The 22,303-nt window shown below is 60.1% G+C and overlaps 1 protein-coding gene across 2 annotated transcripts in view; it reads left to right on the plus strand.

Moving 5' to 3' along the window:
- Window positions 1–22,303, plus strand: part of FGFRL1 (fibroblast growth factor receptor like 1) — a 190,531-nt gene that overhangs the window by 1,889 nt on the left and 166,339 nt on the right. The window lies entirely within an intron of this gene.

Genomic DNA, 22,303 nt, shown 5'->3' on the forward strand with positions numbered 1-22,303 from the left:
TTTCAGTGAACTCTGAGATATTAATGATTCTGAATGAGACGTGTGGATCGCAGAAGTCCCCGTAACAGAATTGGATCTCAGGTTCTTTACGTTTGAGCAGAGCTGTGTTTGCTGCCACATACGTCAGGCCCAGTATAAGAGGGAACAGAGTCCCGGGCTTGCTGTGGAAACAATGGCCGCCTCGACTGTGCTCAGGCGTTAGCAAATATTTTATAGAGGCAGTAGCCGTGTAAAATGATCCTCCTACAGTGTTGGATGGAAGGCAAACAGCCATGTTTTTTAAGACTCCCAGCCTGAATGGAGACAATCTTCAGACGGATGCCATAGATTAGAGAGTGCTGAATGAATGGAGTCCATTGCGTATTAGGTCATGCAAATATATCCCAGTTTAATAGATGCTGTGGAACTCTGGGAAAGATCCAGAGTCTGAATAGAGAAGTGACTTCTTAAGAAAACCAGATTTCAAGGAGAGATATTCTTGTTTGTCTGCAATTGTTAGGACTAAGATCAAAGGAAAAGGTGGTTCTTTTGTACTTTGTAACTTCTGCATGGGAAAATAGGAATTCAAGAAGGGTGTTTCTAGAGTTTGCTTTGCAGTTGGCTTCATGAGTTGTGCAAAATAGTTATGTCCTGTGAAGAAGGAAAAATACCTGTTGTTTGGCTGCATATCTAGGATTTCAGCAGAGGGAAGATCATGTGGTGATATATGTGAATCTGAAAAGTACACGTGGTCCACTGATGTGTTTAGAGGCCAGGCCGTCTTCTGAATGATGGAAATATTGCCAGAGTCAAAGCTTCAAAATAAATAGACTTGTAAAATGTAACTTGCTAGAAATGCAACAGGGTAAAGTTTAAGTGCTGTTTTCTAAAATATGCCTATGTGTCCCCCCCCCCCCCCCCGGTAGATCAGTTCAAGTAGACTGTGGCAGTTGTTTCCAGTTTCAGACGGGTAATGAAGTCCCAAGATCCCACGTGAAGGGTTAGATGACTTAAGGCATAGCGGTCTATGGGCCAGACTGGGGCCCTGAAGCAGTATTAACTGTTTATTAGCGGTGCTGCCACGTTTTAGTGAAGGCCTTGTAAAATTCGCCCTTGCTCAATGCAGAAGGAAAAGAAGCACTTGAAAAATGCTCCCCCCAAAGTTCTACACAGAAAATTATATTGAACATGACTGTAATTTCCATGCAAATGTAATGTGACCTCCGCTCTTTTTGCTTTTTGTTTTTTTTTGATGGTATACCTGGAGTCCTGCTTTTGAGTAAAATCGGCAGCAAAAAGAGAGAGAGTGTGGATGTTACAGATTTCTTCCTCTGTGTGTCGTATCCTGACCGCTTCATGATTACAGATCTACATTTAGCCTACTTTAACAAATGACCAGCTGCCATGATAATATGCACCAGTTAAATTCCTGCTACCAGGAACAATTCCAGGAGACCAAGGACTGGATGGTGGCAGTGCTAGTTAGGCCAATCCAATCTATTCAGACCTCAGAAGCTATGCAGGATTGGCCCCGGTTAGCACTTGGATGGGAGACCCCCTAGGGCAGTGGTGGCGAACCTTTGACACTCCAGATGTTATGGACTACAATTCCCATCAGCCCCTTCCATCATGGTCAATTGGCCATGCTGGAAGGGGCTGATGGGAATTGTAGTCCATAACATCTGGAGTGCCAAAGGTTCGCCACCACTGCCCTAGGAAGCCGAAGGTCGCTAGGCAGAGGCAGGCGGTGGATGAAGCCACTTCTGAACATCTCTAGCCTTGAAAACCTATGTGGCCACCATAAATTGGCTGAGACTTGGCACTTTCCACAACCACCAGTTAGTCATAGAAAGGGTATTATGGGCTGTGGGAAGTGGAAAGGGTTAGAAGAAAATAGATACTTGGGAATCAAAATGTGTAGAGACACTTCAGTGAGATATACAGAGTACATGAGATTATAGGGATTTTGTTTTGCTTTATTGTAACCCGCCTGGAGGCCTCGGGATAAATATGTTCTTACTATTTATGTGCATAAAGTCGGGAAAGGAGTGACATCGAACCTGATTCTTTCAGCACACTTTCTGGCTTTGTAGACCAGCCAATGTTTTCTGAACTTGGGGTCATTTTACCTGGCAAATAGAGTTAATTGGTTCCATATGAAGCAGGCATGTATTTATACTGAATGAGAGAGGGGAAAAAATTAGGAATTCTATTTTTTAAAAAATTGAAACAGGATTAAAATGTTGTCAAAATATTATTTTATGACAAAAGCATATTTCTGACAGCTAATTCTGATCTGGGCCACAGAGTTTGGATCTGTAGTTCTGCAAAATGGAGGTGGGACGGAAAATGGATTCTCTATGAACTTGAAGGAAGTCTCATTTTTACCTGGCCCAGCCTGGTGGTCCCTGTGCAGCTTGGTCAGATTTTTCTTGGGGAGAAGCTGCCAGGGAGAGGGAAGGAGTAAAAGCTGAAGTCTGATTGGCTGGTGGGTGGGAAAGAAGAAAAAAGGAAGCAGGAGACAGAGTTGTGGGGGTTGCCAAGAAAGGAATGGACAACTGGTTTATTCAACTGGGACTCAGTCTCAGCCATAGATCTGGAATGATCAGTCCTTCTCATTGAAAAAGAGGAAGAGTTTGGATTTATAGCTCACTTTTCTCAACCATAAGGAGTCTCAAAGTGGCTAATGCTTACTAACTCAAGTGACTAAAAGGAACTCGTTTAGAGGAAGTAAACCAGTGCCAGGAGGCAGCCTTGTCGTCTGTTGATCTTACAGGGCAACTGGTTGGGTACTGTGTGAAACAGGGTGCCAGGTTAGATGGGGTGTGATTTTGTTGGGAGGTTCCTGTGTTCCAGATCTGTGAAGTTGGCATCCTGTTGGCTTTGATATTACAGCAAGAAGTTCCGAAGCTTCAGAGAAGAAATGCCCACTTTAGACTATAAACTGATATTTCTCCTGAAGTCGACGAGCTTTAGTTGTTGTTTTCACTTTCATTTATATCTCTTTGATCTACTACTTGGACCTTTTAATGTAACTAAAATCTCCCCCAAAGTAATTCTATGGTCATTAAGCTAATCTCAAATGGTTGTCAGTGACATTATTACCATCATGTAGCATAGAATGGATTTGCTCTTATAATTGATGACAACTTGGCTTGTGGTTGAAACAACAGCGTTTTTTTTCAGTAATATTTTCAGTAATATTGAAGTAGTCACCATTGGCTATCAGTATGTAGAGAATATACGAGATGCAGAAGTTGACTTTTAGGTTTTTCTTCAGTTGTATCTGCAACATAAAACCCCAGTTTCTTTGTAACAAAGAGGTATGGTTACCACCAGTCCCAAAATCCCCTGAAACCACTTCATTTGGGATGGGAATTATGGAGAGTTTGGCCCTGAGGGAGAAGTTCCACATGATGCTCCTGTTTATATTGAAATCTGACTTGTTCCTCAGTCCTGTTGCTGGCGTCTTTGAAAATTCAGTGTCAAACTTAAGCAAGAAGGGATTTCTCTAAATTTTCTGAGGGTTTCTTTTCTGTTTCTCTCTGTGTATTTTAAATCACTTGAAAACTAGATGAGTGTCATCTGTGCAGATGTAAGTGAGGTGACTGATAAGAGGTTAGACTTTTGAAGGCTTGCATTTTGTGCTTAAAAGCTAGATAACTCTATCTTCAAACTGATTTTTTTCTAAATTATTATTAATGTTAGGAACATGTAGTGCCGTTTGCTAATGAGCCCAGGAAGACTGCTGTGCATTTTAGAAATGGAGTCCCTAAGAACGGAGCTCTGTTCAGTTGCATCAGCTCTCCTTGGGTGCCGGGATGCTTTTCTGACTCAACTTTCTAAGCACAGTTTTACTGCACAACACAAGTTACCAGCATTTATTCATTTCAGACATTTGGTGTAACTTCAGATAACTTTGGTTGGCTGAAACATTCACTGGTCTATTACTCAGTTGCACAACAAACAGTAGTGGATGCTGGGTTGTTTTTTGTTTTTACATAGCTACATGAGGATGATTCCAGATGGATGGTCATATGTGTCTGTACCAGTGAAATACGACAGGAGGCCAGTGGCGCCATGACCATTTATTCCAGCATAAGAGTTCCTTAGTCAGAGCTCACTTCTTCATTAATGCTGGAGTATTCTCACACAAGGGATCTTCAACATAGTGTTTCTGAATTCAGATCTATTATGGAGTCTGAGCAGGGACCAGAGTTCCTCCCTCTCTGCAGGAGCGATTGTCTTGTATAATACTTTGTTGTATCTGCTTACCTTGTGTTATGATAGATGCCTGTCTAACAGGAGTTGGTAGTGGCCCACATTCACGCTGAATTAACTGATTGCTCCTTTGATTAGTTTTTGTTATGCACTTTCCTCTCTTGATAATGTTCTCTGCCTTCTGTTATGACTTAATGAATGATCTGATATGCATCTCATGATGAACTCTGACTCAGGAAAGGTCATGTTTGAATCAATTTTTTTGGTCTTCAGGGGGTGTCCCTGGACTCATGTTCTATTATAAATACCTAGGCTCATTCTGCACATGCAGAATAATGCACTTTCAAACTGCTTTCAGTGCTCTTTGAAGCTGTGCGGAATAGCAAAATCTACTTGCAAACAGTTGTGAAAGTGGTTTGAAAACACATTATTTTGCGTGTGCGGAAGGGGCCCTAGTCAGAGTCACACGAAGGCTTCTAGTAGACACTGAAATGATTCTGAAGTCCTTCATTCAGGCATCAGGGCAGCCCCCTTTTCCCCCCACAGAAGTGAAACACTTGGCTTATGTCTGTGGTGGCTTGTGAAGCCATTTTTATTTTATGATTTTACATTTTATGTTTTTATTACTATTGATTGTTTCCTGATTGCTTACTAGACCTATATGACAATCATTAAGTGCTGTACCTTATGATTCTTGACAAATGTATTTTCTTTTATGTACACTGAGAGCATATGCACCGGAGACAAATTCCTTGTGTGTCCAATCACACTTGGCCAATAAAGATTCTATTCTATTCTATTCTATTCTATTCTATTCTATTCTATTCTATTCTATTCTATTCTATTCTATTCTATTCAAGTTGTTTGTGTTCAGATTAATCCTATATTGCAGTACTTAAGAGCAGCACTTGTTCTGGGTTTCATCAAAAACAATAACTCTTTCTTTTTTAAAATTCCTTTTGGTTTCATTTTGCAATAGATAGTGTGCCCTGAAGTACACTTTCATTTAATCTATAGTGGATTTTCGATATAGATTTTCTATAATCTATAGTATTTCTTTGTTTATGTTAGGTGTCTGGCTTAAAGTAGAAGGTAGTCTTTTTTTCTTTTTAAGTAGAAGATGATTCTTCATGGAATGTTTAATATGGGATCCAAAGGGTGTTGCCTATATAGTGTAAATACTAATTTGTAGAGATTATTATGCTCATTTTATGTTCCCAGATGTTACAAGAAATGATAGGTCCCAAACACAGTCCCATTTGAGTGATATATATTCATTTTTGTATAGAGGTGGACAGAGGTGTAACTGCCCAAAACAGAGCCCAGGGCGGACTCTGAGTTTTCCGTGCCCCCCATGGGCCCCTTGCCACGTCCCCTTACCTCCTGGGTGCAGGGTGCCTCCTTCCCTCTTCCTGTGCCTGGCAACAGCCCAGCCAGACTCCCAGGTGGGGGAAAGCCCCTCCCTGCCTCCCTCCTTGGCCCAGGGACTGGCTGGGGAGCTGCTGTGGGCAGGGGTGCAGCCCAGCCAGACTCCGGGGCCGGGGAAGACCCCTCTCTGCCTCCCTCCCTCGGCACATTTTTTTAGCCAAGGCCTTTCTTGGCTTAAAAAAAAAGCACCAAGGCTGCAGGCTGGAGCGCCCCTCCCTCTCTGAGAGGGAGGGGTGCTCCAGCCTTGGCTTGGAGTGGGAAGCAGCGCAGCCGTGGCTGGAGTGCCCCAGCCACACCCCTGCTGCTTCCTGTTCCCCAGCTCAGTGGCGTAGTCATGGGGGGGGGGGCATTTTGCGCCACCACGTGACTAATCAGCATGCGTCTGCGGCACATGTCCCCACTTGTCCCCGTGGCAGCTATGCCACTGGAGGTGGAATCTGTAGTATGGTTAAAACTTCTGAAACCAGCTCCTCAGTTCTTCACACAGAATGTGCTACCAAAAATTGTACCACTGGAGTTTAGATGGAATCAGCCATGCTTGGATGTAATCAAAATAGATTATTCTATTACTTTATTGTAGAGTTTTATTGTAGAGATACTTTATGACCAATGGTACTATTATCCCAGATGAGAAGGGTGGGTAAAAATTTGATTTGCCTGAGAAACATTGATATTTATGCCTTATTTTTATCTATGGAATGTAGGGTGATGCAACTAGCCATTAAAATAATATGTTTAGCAACTTTATAACACGAAAAAACAGACATCTCTTTTCTTGGAGATTTAAGCTGTGTGAAAACTGTTCTTTTTCCTGTTATCCAATAAAGTTAAGATGAGTGTTTGCTAAGATCTCAGAATGATTCTGTTTGTAGACCTTTGCCAAGAATTCGCCTTCTAATTAGGGGAAAGAGTTATTCGTGGGACATTAATTTTGACAAGTGAAATTCTGCCTGTCTGTAAGGCAGTAATTCTCCCAGAGGTTGACATTTCTTTTTAATTGTTACTTTGACTTTGGTGTGAACTAGATAACCATATATATTACATCCTGGATCAGTGCAGACTGAACCCGTACAGACCTTGACACATTATCTTTCTCTTCCTTTTAGGATTGTTTTACACTATGCTTCTGTAATATTTGTGTACTTTTTCAAGCTTTCAGCGTAGTGCAGTGGTTAAGAGCGGTAGACTCTAATAGGGGGAATTGGGTTTGTTTCTTCACTCCTGCACACTATCAGTGGACTGTTATCTGGTGAACTGGATTTTTTCTCCACTCCCCCACATGAAGCCTGCTGGGTGACCTTGGATAGTTGCAGTTCTCTCAGAATTTTCTTCAGCCCACCTAACTTACAAGGTGTCTGTTGTGGGGAGAGGAAGGGAAAGAGTTTGTAAGTGGGGTATAAATCCAAACTCTTCTTTCTGTCAAAGTAGCTGAAGAGATTTCCACATTTAATTGTAGTCCAAAGCTGAAACTGTTGGGCTGCTTTGCAGAAGCATTTGGGAATTGCATCCACAGTCGTTATCAGTTTGAGAAGAGCTACTGGGACTAGTGGGCCACTGAAATAGGAAAGGGGTAAGGATTCTCAAAAAGTATTTCAGGAAATCCTCAGGCTTTCCCCCCAGGTATAAGCAAAGCAAAATGGGATAGTGCATCAGACAAGACAACCTGTGGCTTTCGGCTTGCCCCTCTACTGCAGAAGAGATTTTACAAGTCTAACATGAATCTAGTTCCTGGGGTAGGGAGGCAAGGACACCTTCCTAAGCTAACAAAGAGAGTGGAGGGGGGGACCTTTCCCTCTCCATGTATACATTGGACCAGTCTCTAAGCTTCCCAACAATTTTTTTGAGAGGATAAAATGTATGAACTCATGCACTCGTTGTGGGATGGGTATGGTACAGATGTGACTGACTCCAACCATTTTAATGTAGCATTCTGATCCTCAGTCCAGTCAATGAGAGCTTGTGGATCTCCTCGGGTGTCTGGATTCTTACCTAAATTATCTCGTACTGTAATGTTCCTCTTGTTAGACAAGAGACTCTGAATGGAGACAGGTAACTCTAACACACTCTCTGTCCATCTTCTGTAGGTTTAAATGTGTTAAACTGGTTTCAGCCTCGTCAAGTGGACCAAAATCTTGGCTTGCAATTGTTTGAACAGGATCCCTGTCATTCTTGTTTCCCCTGGTGTTGTGGTTCTGTGATATTTGGCAATGTTTTGCATACTATACACAACCAAAACTGTGTTTACCATTGTATGTACCATCAGCTGGGAAGTGTAGCCAGCCCTGACTCCCTGATGGGTATTCCTGTGTTTGCCAACATGAGGGCTGGTTTAAGCATCATGGTGGAAGAGACCAAACCCTCTGCTCTGCCCAGGTGGCTTCAGCCAGGCCATCCTGTTGGAGCCCTGTCCTCCATTTATGCTCTGGAGATGGCAGTACAACGCCTGCCTTACAGAGCATTGAGGATGACCAGGTAAGGTGAAACATATGAACCCTACCTTCAAAGTGCCATATGAATGCCAAGTTATTGTTTTTCATGTTGAAGTTTAACGTTCTTAGCTTTGTGTGTTAAAAATCTGAAGGGAACATCCCAGAATGCATGTGTCTGTGCGGGGCCTTGAGAAAATAATGTGTGGTTCCGCTGACAGAACCTTGGAATTCAGAGAGAAGCGTCTGTAATTGTCCGTTGACAGCTGAATATTGCAAATATCGTTTCTGCCTTTCCGCCGTGCGCCTGCAGAGGCTTCACATCACCCCTGTGGCGAAGTGGCCCCTAGCCCTGGCCTGACCCCCGAGGCTGAGGCACAGCCGGCCTGGAGGATGTCTCTCCCCCACTGGTCAGCCCGAGGCCTGGCTGAGGTTTCCCCTCTAGGCCTACATTTCCCAGGCAGCTTCTGAGCCTTGTGATTGGACTGGGTGGAATTGGTGGGAAGGGGATAACCAATCACTGCCAAGGAGGTGGGGCCAGGAGAGAAATAATATAAGCCCCTCCCCCCACATGCTGAATTGAGGAGCAGAGAGGTGGTGCAGCTGCCAGCATGGAGGGAGGGTGGGGTGGCCCCTGGAGCCGGGTCCTGCACTTCCGGGATGAGTCCTGCAGCTGCGTTGGGTGTCTGGTTTTTTTTTGGCCAGCTCCTTTTCGCATTTATTTCCCCCTGCTGGCTGAAAATATATCCCCTGCTAAAGGTGTTGCTTCCAGGTGTTTCTCTCTTGCCTGTTTGTTGGGTGATTATGCAGCTTGTTCAATAAAACAGTTTGCTTTAACCTGCCTGGGTCCTCATGCCCCAGGGGTGCCCATTTAGCTGGTGGAGGGGGTGCTGTTTGGAAGGGTGAAGGGAGGTGGGTGCTCTGGACCCTCCCTGCTTTGGCCCCCAGACAACTAGAGTGGTGGCAGCTAGAGAAGGCCTTGGCCTGCTCCAGGGCTGGAAGGGGCAGAAGGGAGAGGGTGTGTGGGTGGGTTGTTAGAGCGCTCCCAAAAGAGGAGGGACACCCACAACAGGCTACAAAAGCCTTTTTGTGTCAGCGTTTCTGAAGTGCATGTCTATGACATAGGGTTGGTTAAAAAATTCAGTTTCACGTTAAGGTAAGCCATCTCTTCTAACTCCCTCTGAAATCCAAGCCTCTCTCTGGATTATGTTCTTTCCAAATCTGATAAACACTGGCTGCATTGAATTTGGTCAGTTGATTATTGTGTTTATATAGAAACATGGCATCCAATAGTTTTATTTCTTCAAACACACATCCAATTTTCAAGAACTCCAGCCAGTGTCTGCAGGCTGTTTCTTCCATTAAGTGTTCAAACGTAGTTTTGAGCATGCATAAGAGGGGGAAAATATAAATGGGAACAGCGATCTCGTTGGAGAATTTTATCTGCCCTCTTTTCTTATAAGTTACTGAAGCAAAGCTTGATTCCTGGTTCATTTATTTCATGAAACTCTTACAATTTCATAGTGTAAATGGCTCTCGGCTTCTGTTGTGACTTAATGGTATCTTTGGAACTGTTGGTATTACACACAAATGTTATAAAGCTCAGAGAATGCTTTAGTAAACTTTTTCATTTGTTTAAATGTCCTACCCCTCTCCTTTTGGGGTGGCGTTCAACAATTTTAAACCAATTAAAACAGTTTATGACACATTAATAAGTACAACATCAAGTAGTGACACCATCTCAGTTTTAAGCCTATATACTGGGGCACTAATAAGTAACAACCTAGACAATTTCATTGTCAGGGCTGGTTGATGGGGGAGACCTCCAGATGTTAGCTGTAGCTGCCTCAGCCATAAGCCTGGTCTTACAGGCCCAAGATCCCCTCATTCCTTCTGCCACAGTGGCTTTCTGCCACAGTGGCTTTGTGACAGACAAAGGTTGGGGTTTTTTTTTACTGTTGAGTCATCTCACCTATTATTCTCTTCTCTTGAGGGAAAAACAGATTAGATACTGGAGGTCTTGTGAATGGAGCTTCCAGTGTATTTTTCTGTGTCAATCGGGTGTCTGAGACCTGATTCAAATGGCTGAAGGTGCAACATGAGGGAGTTGGTGGAGGCCCCCAAGCCCACTGGGGACTCTGTTCACACAAGTCCCAGCTGCTGATACATCTGAGCCCTGGCTGGCAGCAGGTAGTATTTCCATGACTTTACATCTTGAAGTTTAATTGGTGAGAATAGAGATAGGGCTGGGCCTTCTGAATGACCTCCACAACATGGAACTTATTCTCAAACTATATAAGGACCAGTTTGTACCTTAAATGTCTGAATTTTTTTTAAATTTTTAAATTAAAAAACAAACCGGATATAAGTAAGAAGCTAAAATGCCAATTACTGAATACAGAACTGCTGTTAGCTTCAAATTATGCAATTATTATTTCTTATTCTGGACAGAAGAACATTTAGTTTTTCAATGTGATGTGGCGGCCAAGAAAGCCAATGCGATTCTGGGTTGTATCAATAGGAGTATAGTGTCAAGATCGAGGGATGTAATTGTACCTCTCTATTCTGCGTTGGTTAGACCTCACCTGGAATATTGTGTACAGTTCTGGGCACCGCTGTTCAGGAGGGATATTGACCAGCTGGAGCGGGTCCAGAGGAGGGCAACCAAAATGGTAAAGGGTCTGGAGTCCATGCCCTATGAAGAGAGGCTTAGGGAGCTGGGGATGTTTAGTCTGGAGAAGTGTTGGTTAAGGAGTGATGTGATAACCATGTTTAAATATTTGAAGAGATGTCATGTCAAAGAGGGAACAAGCTTGTTTTCTGCTGCCTCAGAGACTAGGACACGGTGTAATGGATTCAAGGTGAAGGAAAAGAGATCCCACCTAAACATTAGGAAGAACTTCCTGACCGTCAGGGCTGTTCGACAGTGGAATTCACTGCCTTGGAGAGTGGTGGAGTCTCCTTTTTTGGAGGTTTTTAAACAAAGGCTGGATGAACATATGTCGGGAGTGCTTTGATTGTGTGATCCTGCATTGCAGGGGGTTGGACTTGATGGCCCTTGTGGTCTCTTCCAACTCTGTGATTCTATGAAAATCATATCACAACCAGTTTTTATGAAAAGTTCAAATATCTAAAAATAGACCTATTTTGTATACTATCAGCAAAGCCCCTTGATGAGGAGATGCAATGGGCCCCCTGCAATGGGCTTTACTGGGGCTGTGGGGGCCCCCTGGCTCCCAGTGCAATGCTTGCCATTTACCTGGTTCTGGGTCTGTGGCTTGGGGGTGGGAGAGATTGGAGAGGTGATGGGGAGGGTGGAGAGGAGCGGCTTGGGGTGGGGGGGAGGTCAGAAAGGTGAGGATTCTGGTGGGGGAGTTTGGAAGGTGTGGGTTAGGGTGGGAGTGGAATTTGAATGGTTGGGGGGGGAGGCAGGGAGGGTTTGCTGGCTGTGGAGCAGGTTGGTTTGGGAGGAGGTGGGCAGGGCTTGGGTAAATGAGCACGCAGGGTTTGGGTGTGTGTGTGTCCTGTATGGCAATTGGCTAAGGGTTCGTCGTCGGACTTCCCTTTTGCAGACTATTAAACTTTTAATTTCTACAACAGAGAGGCATCAAGTGCTAATTAGGCAATACAAAAATGAAAATAACTCACTAGCAGTTGGTGATAAGGCAGAGGTTATCTGAAGAGAAGAGAAGTGCATCAGCTTCGCTGCCAGTTAGTTCTTTCCACAAGCAATGATTTCAGCATTTATCTGTGAGCTTATGCGAACCAAATATAAACAACCCACTGCTGTAAGACTCACAAGGTCATTAGCTGTGAATGAAAGACTGAGGAAATCATTAAAGTTCTGAGTTCAGTAAATAACACACTCTCCAGGCCAGCATATAGCTCCAAACGTTCTTTCCCAGCAGCTGCCATTTTCCTCCTCCCAAACTCGTAGCCAATTATTTATGGTAAGGTTTGAATACCATGCATTTGTTAAGTCGGAATTTGTTATTGTATGGTTGGCCATTGTTAGTATTGGGATGGGGGACCACCAAGGAAGTCCAGGGTCACTATGCAGAGGCAGGCAATGGCAACCACCTCTGGACCGCCCGCCCCCCGCCTTGAAATCCTTATGGAGTTGCTCAGTCAGCTGTGACTTGACAGCAAAACCTCTCAACTTCCTTGGTGGTCTCCCAGCCAAGTACTCACCTGGGCCAACTCTGTTTAGCTTCCTAAATATGGTGAGATCAAGCCACCCTGGTCAGAGCAAGCACATTGTGCTGATATGCCACAGCGACCGACCCCTTGTTGTGGTGTGTGCTGAGTGTGTTTTCTATGGTTCCTTGCAACAGTCTAGTGAATAATCTTGCTGAGCTTCAGGCAAAGCACATCTCTTTCGGAAGGAAAGCAATAATCTCTGAGTTTTGTAGCATTCTGCACTGTTCCTTTATAATGCTGGGATGTTTGGTGCTACCACTGTAGTAACTGGGTAGGATTTAATACACTGCTTACTACTGACTGTAGTTCAGATGAATAGAAACTAGTATTAATGTACCTTTAAGAAAATGGGGGGTGGGACACTTGCACTTAGTTCTGTGAGCATTAAGAACAATTCAAATCTAATGCTTATTGATGGCTAAATTCATTTGAAGGACTATGTAGCCCCAGCCGCTGCAGACTCTGTAGCCTAGATATAGCTAGAGGAGCTTTTTCTGTTTTGAAAAGAATATAGGCTAACAGTGGAATTTGAGGCTTATTTTTCCTTTATCCCCCTAAAGCCATCGCATTCTTCTAGTGCAGTCAGTCATCCCAACCGTTCTTTGCCATGCCATTTATAAAGTAAAGCTTCTAGCCAGTTAATTCCCAGGGCCGTGAGTTGCCCTTTCTCCCATCCATGCTAATTGGGGTTCTGGGAGTTCAACATTGGAAACTCCCTGAGGAAATTTCTGATGGAAAATGGGCAACCCACTTGAAGTCTTCAGGTTGGCTCTAGTCACCCTTGCCCCTTGAATAGTCCGTGGAAGAAAGCTGCTAGGATGAAGGACAAGCCTTGTGGATCATGCAGTAAGATTTTTCTAGCTCTTAAGAACTCGCAAGCTGCTCATCGGCTTAAAATGTTGGCCCCGTGGTTCCTTGTCGCTTTCCCCGTGGTGCTTATTAGCAGGCTGCAAGGGCCACTTGTGGACAATGAAACCCACTCCCTTTTGCAGAGAGGCATTTGGCCACCTTGTTCAATTACTTCCCCCTTCCTCCCTGCCTTGTAATTGACTCCTGTTTACTTTTCCCTCTCCCCTTTCCAAGTTTATTACCACTGTTTGGCCAGAGGAAATGAATTAACATAATTTACTGTTTTAAAAACAAGACACACACCCTTCCTTGGCACTGTGCTGAGAAGCATGTTTGTGAAGTCTGGGTCCATTTAGAGAGAACAATGCCCTGATTATGGAATGCAGGCTTCTATTCATACAGTCTATCGCTGTTTTAAAAGTAGCTACTGCCCTTTTGCAAGGTACATGTAGCACGAGCTGTAAAAACCTCAACTGCTGTTGACGCTGAAGTGAAGACCTTGTTCTCTGTGGGGAGCTGAACTGGGAAAGGGGGAGGGGGCCGAGCAGAAGGGAAGGGACAAGCTGGAAAGCTACAGCCAGGTGAAGAAGGCCTCCAAAGCAGCTTCCAAATGGAAGCAGGAGTTGCTAGATTGGGGGAGGGCCGGGGAAAGGGAGTGAGCTCATGCGGCCAAGGGGCTGATATTGATGGCGCAGGAAGGAAGAAACGACAACAGCCCTGGCATTTGAGGTGTGGCTGCTCTGCTGCTCCATTGGCTGTTTCAGATAGCTGCACCAGCCAATCAGTGATTCACACATAATGAATACCGGTAATTTCAATTCTGTATCATGGGAAAGATCTCTTTGCCCCCCCCCCCCCCCCAATATTCTTGAGCCTTCTGACTCCTATAGAGCTGAACAATGTCCTTAAATGGATTATGGCAAAAGATGTTTCTTGGAACCCAGTCAGGTGTGAGGAGGGCTGATATGATTATTTGTGTACTTACATCTAAAGGTGTGGGTTAGAATCCTAGACTGTTAGTGTTGGGTGAAATTAAAAGCTTTTTGCATGTAAGAAAGGCCACAGCTCCTCAGTGGCTGCCATTTGTAAAATAGAGATGTAAATTTTCTGATTTGAAAAGTTTGGAGCACTGTTTGGATATTTGTTTGGACATTTGGAGGAGCCATGAAAAAAATCCCTGTGAAATGTTTTCTCTTTTAAGAATGAGTGTAATACTTTTTAAGGCAAGGTTTTCCATTCTCAAAATGTATGAAGTCTAGCAATGGGAACTCTTTGAGAACTCCTAAAGAACAGGAGAAGTCCCAGTGGACTGGAGGAGCGTAGTGTTATCCCCATATTCAAAAAGGGGGAAAAAGGAGGACCCTAATAATTACCGTCCAGTCAGCCTGACATCAATGCCAGGGAAGATTCTGGAGCAGATCATTAGACAGATAGTCTGCCAGCACTTAGAAGGGAATACTGTAATCACAAAAAGTGATTACATAGGTTTCTGAAAGAAACCATAGGTTTCTGAAAAACAAGTCATGCCAGACTAATCTTATCTCTTTTTTTGAAAGAGTGACTAACTTGGTAGATGAAGGGAATGCTGCAGATGTAGCATACCTTGATTTTAGTAAAGCTTTTGACAAGGTCCCCCATAATATTTTTGCAAGTAAGCTAGTGAAACGTGGACTAGACAATGCTACCATTAGATGGATTTCTAATTGGTTGTCTGATAAAACTCAAAGGATGCTCATCAATGGCTCATCTTCATCCTGGAAAGAAGTGACTAGTGAGGTGCCACAGGGTTCTGTCCTGGGTCCAGTGCTATTCAATATTTTTTTTATCAATTACTTGGATGATTGAATAGAGGGCATGTGTAACCAAATTTGCAGGTGACACCAAATTAGGAGGGGTAGCTAATACCCCAGAGGACAGAGTCAGAATTCAAAATGACCTGGATGGGGGGGGGGGGGGCGGGGGGGGGGGGGGGGGGGGGGGGGGGGGGGAGGGGGGGGGGGGGGGGGAGGGGGGGCGCGGGGGGGGGGGGGGGGGGGCGGGCGGGGGGGGGGGGGGGGGGGGGGGGGGGCGGGGGGGGGGGGGGGGGGCCGGGGGGGGGGGGGCGGGGGGGGGGGGGGGTGGGGGGGGGGGGGGTTGGGGGGGGGGGGGGGGGGGGGGGGGGGTGGGGGAAGGGGGGGGGGGGTGGGGGGGGGGGGGGGTGGGATGGGGGGGGGGTGGGGGGGGGGGGGGGTGGGGGGGGGGGGGGGTGGGGGGGGGGGGGGGTGGGGGGGGGGGGGGGTGGGGGGGGGGGGGGGTGGGGGGGGGGGGGGGTGGGGGGGGGGGGGGGTGGGGGGGGGGGGGGGTGGGGGGGGGGGGGGGTGGGGGGGGGGGGGGGTGGGGGGGGGGGGGGGTGGGGGGGGGGGGGGGTGGGGGGGGGGGGGGGTGGGGGGGGGGGGGGGTGGGGGGGGGGGGGGGTGGGGGGGGGGGGGGGTGGGGGGGGGGGGGGGTGGGGGGGGGGGGGGGTGGGGGGGGGGGGGGGTGGGGGGGGGGGGGGGTGGGGGGGGGGGGGGGTGGGGGGGGGGGGGGGTGGGGGGGGGGGGGGGTGGGGGGGGGGGGGGGTGGGGGGGGGGGGGGGTGGGGGGGGGGGGGGGTGGGGGGGGGGGGGGGTGGGGGGGGGGGGGGGTGGGGGGGGGGGGGGGTGGGGGGGGGGGGGGGTGGGGGGGGGGGGGGGTGGGGGGGGGGGGGGGTGGGGGGGGGGGGGGGTGGGGGGGGGGGGGGGTGGGGGGGGGGGGGGGTGGGGGGGGGGGGGGGTGGGGGGGGGGGGGGGTGGGGGGGGGGGGGGGTGGGGGGGGGGGGGGGTGGGGGGGGGGGGGGGTGGGGGGGGGGGGGGGTGGGGGGGGGGGGGGGTGGGGGGGGGGGGGGGTGGGGGGGGGGGGGGGTGGGGGGGGGGGGGGGTGGGGGGGGGGGGGGGTGGGGGGGGGGGGGGGTGGGGGGGGGGGGGGGTGGGGGGGGGGGGGGGTGGGGGGGGGGGGGGGTGGGGGGGGGGGGGGGTGGGGGGGGGGGGGGGTGGGGGGGGGGGGGGGTGGGGGGGGGGGGGGGTGGGGGGGGGGGGGGGTGGGGGGGGGGGGGGGTGGGGGGGGGGGGGGGTGGGGGGGGGGGGGGGTGGGGGGGGGGGGGGGTGGGGGGGGGGGGGGGTGGGGGGGGGGGGGGGTGGGGGGGGGGGGGGGTGGGGGGGGGGGGGGGTGGGGGGGGGGGGGGGTGGGGGGGGGGGGGGGTGGGGGGGGGGGGGGGTGGGGGGGGGGGGGGGTGGGGGGGGGGGGGGGTGGGGGGGGGGGGGGGTGGGGGGGGGGGGGGGTGGGGGGGGGGGGGGGTGGGGGGGGGGGGGGGTGGGGGGGGGGGGGGGTGGGGGGGGGGGGGGGTGGGGGGGGGGGGGGGTGGGGGGGGGGGGGGGTGGGGGGGGGGGGGGGTGGGGGGGGGGGGGGGTGGGGGGGGGGGGGGGTGGGGGGGGGGGGGGGTGGGGGGGGGGGGGGGTGGGGGGGGGGGGGGGTGGGGGGGGGGGGGGGTGGGGGGGGGGGGGGGTGGGGGGGGGGGGGGGTGGGGGGGGGGGGGGGTGGGGGGGGGGGGGGGTGGGGGGGGGGGGGGGTGGGGGGGGGGGGGGGTGGGGGGGGGGGGGGGTGGGGGGGGGGGGGGGTGGGGGGGGGGGGGGGTGGGGGGGGGGGGGGGTGGGGGGGGGGGGGGGTGGGGGGGGGGGGGGGTGGGGGGGGGGGGGGGTGGGGGGGGGGGGGGGTGGGGGGGGGGGGGGGTGGGGGGGGGGGGGGGTGGGGGGGGGGGGGGGTGGGGGGGGGGGGGGGTGGGGGGGGGGGGGGGTGGGGGGGGGGGGGGGTGGGGGGGGGGGGGGGTGGGGGGGGGGGGGGGTGGGGGGGGGGGGGGGTGGGGGGGGGGGGGGGTGGGGGGGGGGGGGGGTGGGGGGGGGGGGGGGTGGGGGGGGGGGGGGGTGGGGGGGGGGGGGGGTGGGGGGGGGGGGGGGTGGGGGGGGGGGGGGGTGGGGGGGGGGGGGGGTGGGGGGGGGGGGGGGTGGGGGGGGGGGGGGGTGGGGGGGGGGGGGGGTGGGGGGGGGGGGGGGTGGGGGGGGGGGGGGGTGGGGGGGGGGGGGGGTGGGGGGGGGGGGGGGTGGGGGGGGGGGGGGGTGGGGGGGGGGGGGGGTGGGGGGGGGGGGGGGTGGGGGGGGGGGGGGGTGGGGGGGGGGGGGGGTGGGGGGGGGGGGGGGTGGGGGGGGGGGGGGGTGGGGGGGGGGGGGGGTGGGGGGGGGGGGGGGTGGGGGGGGGGGGGGGTGGGGGGGGGGGGGGGTGGGGGGGGGGGGGGGTGGGGGGGGGGGGGGGTGGGGGGGGGGGGGGGTGGGGGGGGGGGGGGGTGGGGGGGGGGGGGGGTGGGGGGGGGGGGGGGTGGGGGGGGGGGGGGGTGGGGGGGGGGGGGGGTGGGGGGGGGGGGGGGTGGGGGGGGGGGGGGGTGGGGGGGGGGGGGGGTGGGGGGGGGGGGGGGTGGGGGGGGGGGGGGGTGGGGGGGGGGGGGGGTGGGGGGGGGGGGGGGTGGGGGGGGGGGGGGGTGGGGGGGGGGGGGGGTGGGGGGGGGGGGGGGTGGGGGGGGGGGGGGGTGGGGGGGGGGGGGGGTGGGGGGGGGGGGGGGTGGGGGGGGGGGGGGGTGGGGGGGGGGGGGGGTGGGGGGGGGGGGGGGTGGGGGGGGGGGGGGGTGGGGGGGGGGGGGGGTGGGGGGGGGGGGGGGTGGGGGGGGGGGGGGGTGGGGGGGGGGGGGGGTGGGGGGGGGGGGGGGTGGGGGGGGGGGGGGGTGGGGGGGGGGGGGGGTGGGGGGGGGGGGGGGTGGGGGGGGGGGGGGGTGGGGGGGGGGGGGGGTGGGGGGGGGGGGGGGTGGGGGGGGGGGGGGGTGGGGGGGGGGGGGGGTGGGGGGGGGGGGGGGTGGGGGGGGGGGGGGGTGGGGGGGGGGGGGGGTGGGGGGGGGGGGGGGTGGGGGGGGGGGGGGGTGGGGGGGGGGGGGGGTGGGGGGGGGGGGGGGTGGGGGGGGGGGGGGGTGGGGGGGGGGGGGGGTGGGGGGGGGGGGGGGTGGGGGGGGGGGGGGGTGGGGGGGGGGGGGGGTGGGGGGGGGGGGGGGTGGGGGGGGGGGGGGGTGGGGGGGGGGGGGGGTGGGGGGGGGGGGGGGTGGGGGGGGGGGGGGGTGGGGGGGGGGGGGGGTGGGGGGGGGGGGGGGTGGGGGGGGGGGGGGGTGGGGGGGGGGGGGGGTGGGGGGGGGGGGGGGTGGGGGGGGGGGGGGGTGGGGGGGGGGGGGGGTGGGGGGGGGGGGGGGTGGGGGGGGGGGGGGGTGGGGGGGGGGGGGGGTGGGGGGGGGGGGGGGTGGGGGGGGGGGGGGGTGGGGGGGGGGGGGGGTGGGGGGGGGGGGGGGTGGGGGGGGGGGGGGGTGGGGGGGGGGGGGGGTGGGGGGGGGGGGGGGTGGGGGGGGGGGGGGGTGGGGGGGGGGGGGGGTGGGGGGGGGGGGGGGTGGGGGGGGGGGGGGGTGGGGGGGGGGGGGGGTGGGGGGGGGGGGGGGTGGGGGGGGGGGGGGGTGGGGGGGGGGGGGGGTGGGGGGGGGGGGGGGTGGGGGGGGGGGGGGGTGGGGGGGGGGGGGGGTGGGGGGGGGGGGGGGTGGGGGGGGGGGGGGGTGGGGGGGGGGGGGGGTGGGGGGGGGGGGGGGTGGGGGGGGGGGGGGGTGGGGGGGGGGGGGGGTGGGGGGGGGGGGGGGTGGGGGGGGGGGGGGGTGGGGGGGGGGGGGGGTGGGGGGGGGGGGGGGTGGGGGGGGGGGGGGGTGGGGGGGGGGGGGGGTGGGGGGGGGGGGGGGTGGGGGGGGGGGGGGGTGGGGGGGGGGGGGGGTGGGGGGGGGGGGGGGTGGGGGGGGGGGGGGGTGGGGGGGGGGGGGGGTGGGGGGGGGGGGGGGTGGGGGGGGGGGGGGGTGGGGGGGGGGGGGGGTGGGGGGGGGGGGGGGTGGGGGGGGGGGGGGGTGGGGGGGGGGGGGGGTGGGGGGGGGGGGGGGTGGGGGGGGGGGGGGGTGGGGGGGGGGGGGGGTGGGGGGGGGGGGGGGTGGGGGGGGGGGGGGGTGGGGGGGGGGGGGGGTGGGGGGGGGGGGGGGTGGGGGGGGGGGGGGGTGGGGGGGGGGGGGGGTGGGGGGGGGGGGGGGTGGGGGGGGGGGGGGGTGGGGGGGGGGGGGGGTGGGGGGGGGGGGGGGTGGGGGGGGGGGGGGGTGGGGGGGGGGGGGGGTGGGGGGGGGGGGGGGTGGGGGGGGGGGGGGGTGGGGGGGGGGGGGGGTGGGGGGGGGGGGGGGTGGGGGGGGGGGGGGGTGGGGGGGGGGGGGGGTGGGGGGGGGGGGGGGTGGGGGGGGGGGGGGGTGGGGGGGGGGGGGGGTGGGGGGGGGGGGGGGTGGGGGGGGGGGGGGGTGGGGGGGGGGGGGGGTGGGGGGGGGGGGGGGTGGGGGGGGGGGGGGGTGGGGGGGGGGGGGGGTGGGGGGGGGGGGGGGTGGGGGGGGGGGGGGGTGGGGGGGGGGGGGGGTGGGGGGGGGGGGGGGTGGGGGGGGGGGGGGGTGGGGGGGGGGGGGGGTGGGGGGGGGGGGGGGTGGGGGGGGGGGGGGGTGGGGGGGGGGGGGGGTGGGGGGGGGGGGGGGTGGGGGGGGGGGGGGGTGGGGGGGGGGGGGGGTGGGGGGGGGGGGGGGTGGGGGGGGGGGGGGGTGGGGGGGGGGGGGGGTGGGGGGGGGGGGGGGTGGGGGGGGGGGGGGGTGGGGGGGGGGGGGGGTGGGGGGGGGGGGGGGTGGGGGGGGGGGGGGGTGGGGGGGGGGGGGGGTGGGGGGGGGGGGGGGTGGGGGGGGGGGGGGGTGGGGGGGGGGGGGGGTGGGGGGGGGGGGGGGTGGGGGGGGGGGGGGGTGGGGGGGGGGGGGGGTGGGGGGGGGGGGGGGTGGGGGGGGGGGGGGGTGGGGGGGGGGGGGGGTGGGGGGGGGGGGGGGTGGGGGGGGGGGGGGGTGGGGGGGGGGGGGGGTGGGGGGGGGGGGGGGTGGGGGGGGGGGGGGGTGGGGGGGGGGGGGGGTGGGGGGGGGGGGGGGTGGGGGGGGGGGGGGGTGGGGGGGGGGGGGGGTGGGGGGGGGGGGGGGTGGGGGGGGGGGGGGGTGGGGGGGGGGGGGGGTGGGGGGGGGGGGGGGTGGGGGGGGGGGGGGGTGGGGGGGGGGGGGGGTGGGGGGGGGGGGGGGTGGGGGGGGGGGGGGGTGGGGGGGGGGGGGGGTGGGGGGGGGGGGGGGTGGGGGGGGGGGGGGGTGGGGGGGGGGGGGGGTGGGGGGGGGGGGGGGTGGGGGGGGGGGGGGGTGGGGGGGGGGGGGGGTGGGGGGGGGGGGGGGTGGGGGGGGGGGGGGGTGGGGGGGGGGGGGGGTGGGGGGGGGGGGGGGTGGGGGGGGGGGGGGGTGGGGGGGGGGGGGGGTGGGGGGGGGGGGGGGTGGGGGGGGGGGGGGGTGGGGGGGGGGGGGGGTGGGGGGGGGGGGGGGTGGGGGGGGGGGGGGGTGGGGGGGGGGGGGGGTGGGGGGGGGGGGGGGTGGGGGGGGGGGGGGGTGGGGGGGGGGGGGGGTGGGGGGGGGGGGGGGTGGGGGGGGGGGGGGGTGGGGGGGGGGGGGGGTGGGGGGGGGGGGGGGTGGGGGGGGGGGGGGGTGGGGGGGGGGGGGGGTGGGGGGGGGGGGGGGTGGGGGGGGGGGGGGGTGGGGGGGGGGGGGGGTGGGGGGGGGGGGGGGTGGGGGGGGGGGGGGGTGGGGGGGGGGGGGGGTGGGGGGGGGGGGGGGTGGGGGGGGGGGGGGGTGGGGGGGGGGGGGGGTGGGGGGGGGGGGGGGTGGGGGGGGGGGGGGGTGGGGGGGGGGGGGGGTGGGGGGGGGGGGGGGTGGGGGGGGGGGGGGGTGGGGGGGGGGGGGGGTGGGGGGGGGGGGGGGTGGGGGGGGGGGGGGGTGGGGGGGGGGGGGGGTGGGGGGGGGGGGGGGTGGGGGGGGGGGGGGGTGGGGGGGGGGGGGGGTGGGGGGGGGGGGGGGTGGGGGGGGGGGGGGGTGGGGGGGGGGGGGGGTGGGGGGGGGGGGGGGTGGGGGGGGGGGGGGGTGGGGGGGGGGGGGGGTGGGGGGGGGGGGGGGTGGGGGGGGGGGGGGGTGGGGGGGGGGGGGGGTGGGGGGGGGGGGGGGTGGGGGGGGGGGGGGGTGGGGGGGGGGGGGGGTGGGGGGGGGGGGGGGTGGGGGGGGGGGGGGGTGGGGGGGGGGGGGGGTGGGGGGGGGGGGGGGTGGGGGGGGGGGGGGGTGGGGGGGGGGGGGGGTGGGGGGGGGGGGGGGTGGGGGGGGGGGGGGGTGGGGGGGGGGGGGGGTGGGGGGGGGGGGGGGTGGGGGGGGGGGGGGGTGGGGGGGGGGGGGGGTGGGGGGGGGGGGGGGTGGGGGGGGGGGGGGGTGGGGGGGGGGGGGGGTGGGGGGGGGGGGGGGTGGGGGGGGGGGGGGGTGGGGGGGGGGGGGGGTGGGGGGGGGGGGGGGTGGGGGGGGGGGGGGGTGGGGGGGGGGGGGGGTGGGGGGGGGGGGGGGTGGGGGGGGGGGGGGGTGGGGGGGGGGGGGGGTGGGGGGGGGGGGGGGTGGGGGGGGGGGGGGGTGGGGGGGGGGGGGGGTGGGGGGGGGGGGGGGTGGGGGGGGGGGGGGGTGGGGGGGGGGGGGGGTGGGGGGGGGGGGGGGTGGGGGGGGGGGGGGGTGGGGGGGGGGGGGGGTGGGGGGGGGGGGGGGTGGGGGGGGGGGGGGGTGGGGGGGGGGGGGGGTGGGGGGGGGGGGGGGTGGGGGGGGGGGGGGGTGGGGGGGGGGGGGGGTGGGGGGGGGGGGGGGTGGGGGGGGGGGGGGGTGGGGGGGGGGGGGGGTGGGGGGGGGGGGGGGTGGGGGGGGGGGGGGGTGGGGGGGGGGGGGGGTGGGGGGGGGGGGGGGTGGGGGGGGGGGGGGGTGGGGGGGGGGGGGGGTGGGGGGGGGGGGGGGTGGGGGGGGGGGGGGGTGGGGGGGGGGGGGGGTGGGGGGGGGGGGGGGTGGGGGGGGGGGGGGGTGGGGGGGGGGGGGGGTGGGGGGGGGGGGGGGTGGGGGGGGGGGGGGGTGGGGGGGGGGGGGGGTGGGGGGGGGGGGGGGTGGGGGGGGGGGGGGGTGGGGGGGGG

This window comes from Sphaerodactylus townsendi, linkage group LG04 (genome assembly GCF_021028975.2).
Source record: "Sphaerodactylus townsendi isolate TG3544 linkage group LG04, MPM_Stown_v2.3, whole genome shotgun sequence".
NCBI classification, from domain to species: domain Eukaryota; kingdom Metazoa; phylum Chordata; class Lepidosauria; order Squamata; family Sphaerodactylidae; genus Sphaerodactylus; species Sphaerodactylus townsendi.